Source organism: Arvicanthis niloticus, chromosome 19, assembly GCF_011762505.2.
Source record: "Arvicanthis niloticus isolate mArvNil1 chromosome 19, mArvNil1.pat.X, whole genome shotgun sequence".
Classification (NCBI taxonomy): Eukaryota; Metazoa; Chordata; class Mammalia; order Rodentia; family Muridae; genus Arvicanthis; species Arvicanthis niloticus.
Window position 1 is genome coordinate 51,238,746 of NC_047676.1, and position 7,747 is coordinate 51,246,492.

Here is a 7,747-nt window from a genome sequence, read left to right on the forward strand (position 1 = left end):
GAATGGGGACATTTATGGGATGACCAGAGAGAGAGTCCTTAAGGGTAAATTTTCTGATTACATTTGGTAGCAGTAAATAAAACTATTTGAAATAGTTTTCAAATGAAATATTAAAATGAAATATTCTCATATAGTAGACAAATCTCTTATAGTTATCTCCATGCTCAGCTAAATAGCATTTCTGAAATGAGAACATTATGTTCACAAGAGACACTTACCCTAACTTTTTCTTCATTTTGAAGATAAGTCTTTGATGGACAGAAGTGAGCTCTTGTACTAAACTGGAGGTAGAAGTGGGTGCACGAGAGGTACTAGGAACATCTTGTTCTGCTGCTTTCTAACTTTCTCTTTGGACATTTTCTCAACTACTCTTGGACAACTTTTTAAAAAATACGTTCTTTTGTTGAACTCAGCCAAACTCTTGGCCATGGAAGACAACCAAGTCTCTTTGTAAAGTAATGAGATTACTTGTTTATTACGAGATAATTAATTTCTGTCATTGAAGGTATTTTGTTTCAGTGTTCTGTCACTTGTATCTGAAAGAATCTTAATGGTTTTCTTTAATCAATAAATGAAAAAAATTATCACCACCACCATCATCATCATCACTTCAGAGGGCGTCTTAAAAGGTAGCCATGTCTTGGCCTAGACCTCACCATGTAGACCAATCTGGCCTTGAAATCTCGAAAATCAGCCTGTCCTACCCTTAATGCTGAGATTACAGTAGTGCACTACTATGTCAAGTTAGCTTTTCTCAAAAAAATTAAAGATAGAATTCTAAATTCTGAGTTTAGAATGTATGCCTGAAATTCTGGTACTTTGAGAGACAGAGGGAGGAGGGCCACAAGTCTAAGGCCAACCTGGCTTACATAGCAAGTTCAAGACACCCTCTGGTACATCATGAGGCAGTGTCTTAAAATAAACTTCCCTGGGACATAGTAATACTCCTTCTGGGTCTGCTTCCAAAGGAAATGAAACCAGTGTATCAGTGCACACTCCTTTGCTCATTGTAGCATTGTTCACCATAGCCAAGATGTGAAATCACTCAGTGTCCATCAACAGATGAATGGACTGGACAAACAAAGCATGACATATATGCACAATGAGGTACTATTCAGTTCTTAAAAATAGAAGGAAATTCTGCCACTTGCAACAACAGGAGATCAATCCAGATGACATTATTCTACGTGATAAGCCAGGCAGAGAGAGACAAATACTGTGTACTCTCAGTTTTTCATGGTATTGAAAGAAGGCACAATCACAGAAATAAAGAGTAAAATGATGGTTATGGGTGACAAGATCATGACAAAAGGAAGATAATAATAATAGTAATAGTAATAATGATAAAGTCCTATTAGAAAAAATGAGCTGTAGTATTTTACTGCACAGTTTAGTAACTACTTAATAATGTGCACACAATAATTAGGTACCTTTAGGATGCTATTTCACCGGTGACATGGTCCCAGTCAGTGCAAATGACAGATCTCTATGGGCAACTGTGACTGCCAAACACAAACAAGAGATACCCTCTGAGGAATTCTGTGGCTTTACTGAATCTGATTGTCTTGTTTACTCATAAGTGTACACAATTTTAAATAAATCCAATTTATGAAAATTCAGACTTGTCAAGTAGCAAAGCTGGTGAGTGTTAAAGAGAAGGCTCTTTAGTTTGAACACATGAATTTCTTAGCAATTCTGGATTTACTGAAAATTAGATATACCTATATATGCCTCAGTGTTCTAGTGACATCTCCAATTTTTAAGGTCAGTGCAAAGAGAAATGGGTAGATAACAGTCTATGTGATGTACCATACAGCTTATGTCCAGAATACAAAGCCAAAACATAACATAATTGAATTCTTGTTCCTAGCACTGATTTGCTGGAGTAAATTTTTGAACCTCAAACAAATCATTTTGTTTTGCTCCTAGGGAAATCATATTAAGAAGCTTATTTTACATTAAATTGTTTGAGTTTCTGTGAAGAAAGAAAATATGATTGGCTTTGGCAGAAAAATGGAATACATATAGAGAAAATCAGATCTTCAGAGAACATTGGCGTTTCAGTGGGGCTTAGCTTTCTGTCCAAACATTTTATATTATAGTTGCAAAAGCTACAGTGGGTGTTTTAGCTATGATGGTCCAGAGTTTCTCCCCCAAGGTTACAGATGAGTCAATTTCCAAGGAAGAGTGCCATTGAATTGAGGCATTCTTGGCACCACATTGTCAAGCCTTCTGAGATGATTTCTCTGCAAGTCTTCCCTTTGTGTCACACTAGGTATTAGATAATCTTTCATGTATGTTGAGTGTCAGGGTTACTGAGTGAATTCAGTGCTCCATAGTTATGTTATTTTTATTGTCATCAACTGAAGAACATTTGGGGTTTGTTGCTGTTGGTTCTGATTCCTTGTGCTCTGGCCCTAGGAAAGACAGGTTAGAGAATGTGATTACAAAAGATGAAGAATCACACCATGCATACAGAAACACTAATGTAAATGGAGCCTTGAGCTTGAGTTAATCTGCATGATGCCTAAACAATGCACTCCTCCTCCTCTTCTTTTTCCTCCTCCTCTTCTTCCTCCCCCCTCCTCCTCCTCTTCCTCCTCATCCCTTCTCCTCCTTCTTGCAACATAGAGAAGATAATTTTTTTTAGTCCCTTGATTCCCATTCAGGAAGATGAAGGACTTAGTAGGGGGGAGGGCTGAGGGGGGGTTCTGTCATTGTAATGACCAGTTGTTTTGAAAGTGAATATTTTATTTCTATTAAAAACAGATAGAGAGATTAGTGGTGAATAAATCTCATTGTATTTTGACTGTGTTTGAGGGTTCTAGGATTCTGAGGTTTGCTGACAAGTCATAAAAATATTTAGGGACTAAAGGTATCACCTAATCCAGGAAAAATAATATGTCATCTTAAAAGCCATTTTTAAAAACAGTATTTGCTTGTATGTATGTATATGTGTATATATTTACCATTTTTAACAAGAACACAAATCCAGCTCTATTTATTTACTTTATATTAGCTTAAATCTGTGAGGGATACAGTATCACAAAGGTTCTGTGTCCAATGGCCTTTGCAGAAAGGTTGTTTTGGAATTTGGCGTGAGTCATGGGAGAGTTAATTTTCCCGTAGTTACTCTGATGAGTTTTGTTTGTCTCTAGCAGTCACTGTGCTGCTTTTTGCTTTAAACACATAAGCACATCTTTTGCAGAAGTATAATTCAGTTTTTATCTCTGTCATAAACACCTTGGTTTTTTTTTTGTTTTTTGTTTTTGTTTTTGTTTTTTTTTTTTTGACGATGCATGAGCTCTCTGTGGTTCTCAGGACCCTGCCTATAGCCAGTCGAAATGTCTTTGCACCACAGCCTTCCAGAAAATTTTGCCTTTTAGAAGTATTGTTACCAGCAGCCCTCCAAAGGCATCAATATGGACAGAAATAGCTACTTAGCATCTTTATTCCAGAAGAGAAAAATAAGAAATGGAGGCTATAAATCTCAAGAACAGAACTCTCAAGTATGGAGATACATAGGAAAAGAGTCCAATCCCAGCACATACTTATTGCAGAAAGCAATTCAGGCAGGAGAGTACAGGGCAGTTCTCTGTGGACATGTGGATAACCAGACTGCGTTGTAAGTAAACAGAGACAAGATGTCTGAGATTAAATCCCTCTTCTCTTCTTTTAGGAACCGTGTGGTCTATTTAGGATAGTCTACCTCAGAGGCTTCCCATTTCTGGAACTTAGAGAAGAGATAACAGTTTGAAGACAGAATTCCTACTATAAAGTAAACTGTGAAACAATGACGAATTTAAAAAGAAAACAGTAACTGCAAGTGTGTGTTCGTGGTGTGTGCACTCACTCATGCGCATGCTCATATGTGTATATGTTTCTGTGAATGTAAAAGCATGTGTACATGTGTTTGGAGGTCAGAGGTTGATATCAGATCTTCCTCCATCACTCTCTTTTGAGGTAGAGTCTATAAGAGAACTGAAGTTCAAGGATTCAGCTAGATTACTAGTTAACAAGCAGCAGGGATTTTCCTATCCTCACCTCCCCAGTGCAGAGATTACAGGCATGTACCACTATGTCTAGCTTTGCATGGGTACAAGAGGTTTGAACTCAGGTCTTCATGTTTGTGTGGCAAGCATTTCACCAACTGAGGTGTCTTCCCAACCCCAAATTATAACTGTTAAAGAATAAAACGAAAGTTGAAATCTACAGTCATGCTAGTTGCACAAAGGGTCTTTTCTATGCAAAAAGGCCCGTAGCTCAGATAGGAGAACTGCTTCAGTATGCTGGACCATTCAGTCCCAGATCATCAGGGATTATGGGGCTCCAGCACAGCTAGAGCACTGGCCCCTAGTAGAGATCATTGATTCACTGGCCTTAAGATCTTATTCCAGAATTTACTGCCCTTGAAACTCATAAATGTTTAGCTGAATTTCTATGTTGTGTCTGTGAGGTAGAATGATGAAGTGAATATTTGTGTCTCCCAAAGATTCAGTGTCAAAGCCTTGCTGATGCCCAGTGACAGTGGTACTATCAGGAGACAATGGAGTCAGAGATGGAACACATGTCCTGGAGTTAGAGCCCTTCCTTATACAAAGGAGGAGGAGAGAAAGTATCTCTCTCCTGCATGTGAGAGAGCACATGGTAAAAAGGCACTTGCTTGAAAATCAAGAAGTAGATCTCACCAGGAATGAGTTCAGTGATACCTCCATCTCATCCTCTTGAACTGTGAGGAATAAACGTTGAACCTACAGCCTCTTAACTATGGGTCACAGTCCCATAGGGCATAAATGAATATAAGGAGGGCCACAAAATGGGCAACAGTCCTAGGCCTCTGACCATATGACAGCAAAATGTAATTATAAAGCATGTGCGTGACAAATCCGGGATGTTTTGGTAATGCTCAACACTGTTGAATGGCTTCACTGCAGCCTTGATTGAGACAAGACAAGTCCCTTAGTCGTGTGACACATCCATGTAGCATGAACAAACACAGCCTGAAGTGCTGAGTCAGACTGGAAATTGTGCTAGGGAAAGAAGTACAGTATTTTTTACTGTACATTTGAAGTTTTCTGCAGCTACACAAGCATAGGAGTTTATGGAAACAAAGACAATATTTTTCTACCATCACCTATATATAAGTATCATAATAGTTTATCTTTGAATGAGATTGACTTACAATCTTTGGTTTAAATTTTTGCTCTTTCAGCCCCATGAGAAATGTCTCAGGGATTAAAAATGTATCCTGCCCTTGCAGAATACCAGAGTTCAGTTCCCAGCGCCCATGCCAGGTGGCTCACAGCTGTCTGAGACTCCAGCTGTAGGGAATTTGAAACCCTCTTCTGGCCTATGAAGGCACCGTGCTCTTGTACACAAACCTACTTCCAGACACATACTTATACACATAATTAAAAATATTATCTTTACATTTTTTTCTGAGTTGAATTTTATTTTTTGAAAAACTCATTAAATATAACTGGGGTTAGGATAGGACCAAATTTCCAGTGACTTCTGCAATGGTTCTAAACACACTTCTGTCATTTTGTACATGAAGCAGCATTCTTAGCATTGACTGTTTAAAAAACTCAAAATAGCCATTAACTCCAAAAACCATGTAAGTGATAATCAATCACTTCTGCAAAATAAAAAAAAAAGCATACTCATATCATTAGTATAAAATTTCATTTTTATTTTTGGTGATAAATTATATGTATACAGAAATTAATTTAAAATCAATTTCTTTACGACTTATTATAAGCAAATGCTTGAATTGTAAACTATTTTATACTCCTGTTGTTATTGTTAGTATTGACTGTCAGGATGACAGGGTCTAGAACCATTCTTGAAACAAACTCTGGGCATGCCTGCGGTGGTTATCTAGAATATATTAGCAAGGCTGAGAGGTTAATCAGTGCAGGAAGATGCACCCTAAACATGGGTGGCATGATTTCAGTGGGCTGGGGTTGAATAAAAAGGAGAAAAGGAGATTGTAACGTGAGCACAAGTGTTCATTTCCTTCTGCTTCTTGACTGCGTATGCGCTGTGGCCCGATAGTTCAAACTCCGGTTGCTATGGATTCCAAGCTATGGCAGACTGTTCACTGGAACTGCAGGCCAAGTCAACTGTTTTTTTTTTTTTTTTTTTTTTTTTTTTTTTGGTTTTTTGAGACAGGGTTTCTCTGTTTAGTCCTGGCTGTCCTGGAACTCACTCTGTAGACCAGGCTGGCCTCGAACTCAGAAATCCGCCTGTCTCTGCCTAAGTCAACTGTTTTTTACTGAGGTTGCTCTTGTCGAGGTATTTTGTCCTAGCAATGGGTAAAGTAACTAAAGGACCTATGTATCTTTAATGTCATAAAATTTTCCTGGCAAAGGGGTGGGGGGAGGTTATTAATGGGAAACATTGAAGTTTAAGAAGTCCCAAACCTGTGATACTGCTATAGCTGCTCAAACTGAGTGCCACAAGGATAAAAGTCCCATTCCATTGAATACTGACTTGAGTCACAAATGAAATACTGTATTTAATAAAATGGCTGCAGATCTGCAATAACCAAGCAAATCTTTAAGTCTTATATAAATGTGGTACTCAAACTGAGTACCACAAGGATAAAAGTCCCATTCCATTGAATACTGACTTGAGTCACAAATGAAATACTGTATTTAATAAAATGGCTGCAGATATGCAATAACCAAGCAAGTCTTTAAGTCTTATATAAAGACCTGCAGATATGTGCATATGAATCAGCTACAGAGATAGCAATAAACAATTTAAGTCCCTTGTTTTTATTGCATCGGGGTCAGATAGATGGCCAATATATCTATAAATGGAACTGAAGGTATAACTCAGTGGTAGAGCAATTGCCCAGCATAAATAAGGTTCCGGGTTTAATCTCCAGAGCTGTAAAATAAGGAGAAAATAGCAAAACAAATGTATAATATGACTAGAGATAAAAAGTGCCTACAAGAAACATAGGTACCCCACCACCAGCAATGGGCAAAAAGACATCGTGTTGATGGTGTTCTTATATCAATCAGGGGCAGAGCACATGGCAGACCTTTGTTCATTTTAGCTTGGTTCTTGGCTCATTGGTCAAAGCTGTTTTATGCCTAGGACAAATAAAAATCAACTTAAATCTAGGCAGCATAGCATGGGAAGAAGAAGACAGACAGAAATCTGTGTTTTGCTATGCCATACAGTGTGACAACAGAAAGATACCCACAGCTCTACCCTCTGCCCCATGGCACAGGCAAGCCACAGGCTCTCTCTCTTGCCACCGTATAAGTATGTGGTGGACAGATGGGAGAGAAAGAGAAGTGGAACAGCTTGAACACTATGAAGAGAGATGGAACTGGAGACTCGAGGGTGGAGAGACCAGGAGAGGAGACCACAACCAATCAAAGTGCAGAGTCGTAGTTCCCAGCCCCAGTTAATACATCTACAGCACAACTCCTACATTTACAGTTCAGGGAACTGTGAAGAAAAGAGGGCAGAAGTGTTCTGAGAACTAGAGAATCAGGAAGATTGCTGTGAAACTGTGTCTCCTAGTAACTGCAGAAGCCACACCCACAAAGTCTCACCAACATGTCTGCCTAAACATGAGCTGAACATGAACAATAACAATAGGCATGCTATTGGGGCAGGGGTGAGGGGTAGCAAATGGGACTGAACGTTACGAGGAAAACTACAAGCAATTAAGAGATGCTGACAGTGGGAGAAATGGTCTTCACAGGGACAAAAGAGCACAGCA

The 7,747-nt window shown here is 38.7% G+C and overlaps 1 non-coding gene across 1 annotated transcript; it reads left to right on the forward strand.

Moving 5' to 3' along the window:
* The first annotated feature begins 6,978 nt into the window (after positions 1–6,978).
* LOC117724077 (small nucleolar RNA SNORA48) lies at positions 6,979–7,119 on the forward strand. Its single transcript, XR_004608766.1, has one exon. It is a non-coding gene; the product is annotated as a small nucleolar RNA SNORA48 (small nucleolar RNA).
* Positions 7,120–7,747: the final 628 nt, after the last annotated feature.